A 1222-nucleotide genomic window follows, 5' to 3' on the forward strand; every position below is an offset into this window, starting at 1 on the left:
TCGGGGGACAGGAGGCAGGCGGAGGGGGAGTCCTGCCTTGGTTGGACGGGAAGGAAGTCAGCCCCCTCTACTGTTCTTGCCCCCACCCTACCGCCCTGTGGGCCCCCCAGGTTTCCTGGAGACTGTGCCCATGTAAAGGCCTCTCCTGCCCTGGACTAGAGGCCCTTTGGAGCACAGACTGGAGAAGTCCAGGAGAACACGGTGCTGTGGGGTGAGGCCTAACCCAGTCTTCTGCTATTAACTCATGGCTTAACCTGCACCCTCCAGATTCGGCCCGTCACTGTTCACCGTCCTTCCATTCCCATCTCACCTGTCCATTCACGTTTCCAAGACCCACTCCCACCTCAGACACAGCAGATCTAAATACCGGGGTGGCCACCTCCCACCTTGTGGCGGGGACATGCTCCCTGCCCTCTCTGTGTCGTGTCTGCCCCGTAACATGGGGATACGAATCCACACCCACCTAGGACTGGTTGTTGCGAGCATCAGGTGACACTTTGTGAAACGACCCTCACATAGCTGGGAACAGACGGCACTTGAGGGTGCCGTTTCCCTCCCCTGCCATCCTCCCCAGGGTAGAAGAGCCGGCTTTCTTTGTGGCATCCCAGACCCCCTGTCCTGGCCCTTTCTCCACAGAGGGAGACCCCCAGCACCCCCGCTGCTCCTCACCAAACCTGCCCACAGCCAAGATGGAAGGTGACTGGCGGGGTGTGCAGAGCGCCCTAGCTGGGGAGCCCCGGCTGCTGCTTCGGCTGCTTCTCCTCCCCGAAGTTCTAGTCTGGAAAATGGGAAGTGCTGCCGTCTGGGAAGGGGCAGGAGGGGAGCACTAAAGGCTTGGGCAACTTGAGTCTCCTTGTGGAATCCTAGGCAGCAGGTCACAGGGGAGGGGAGACTATTAGCTGAATGGGCTTCCTGGCAAGGAAAGGGCCTTTGTTAACTGTAGGACGCTGTGCAAATGCAAACGTTGTTAGGATTGTCATGGCTTCTGCTCTGTGATCCTCAGAATTATGCAGGGAAATGGGAGAGGCCGTTGCGCTCGTTTTAACGGTCCAAAGCTCGGAACTAGCAGCAGGTCCAAAGCTCGGAACTAGCAGCAGGCAGCGAGCACTGGTCCCTGCAGGGCACCTCACCCACCTCCACCTGTGTCTTTGTTCACGGCTCCCTCGTGGAGCCCCCCGGCTGATGGACTCGGCCCTGGGCCAGTGCCGGGGACCACAGCCAG

Source organism: Ursus americanus, chromosome 12, assembly GCF_024610735.1.
Source record: "Ursus americanus isolate L20-20 chromosome 12, mUrsAme1.1.p, whole genome shotgun sequence".
Lineage (NCBI taxonomy): Eukaryota > Metazoa > Chordata > Mammalia > Carnivora > Ursidae > Ursus > Ursus americanus.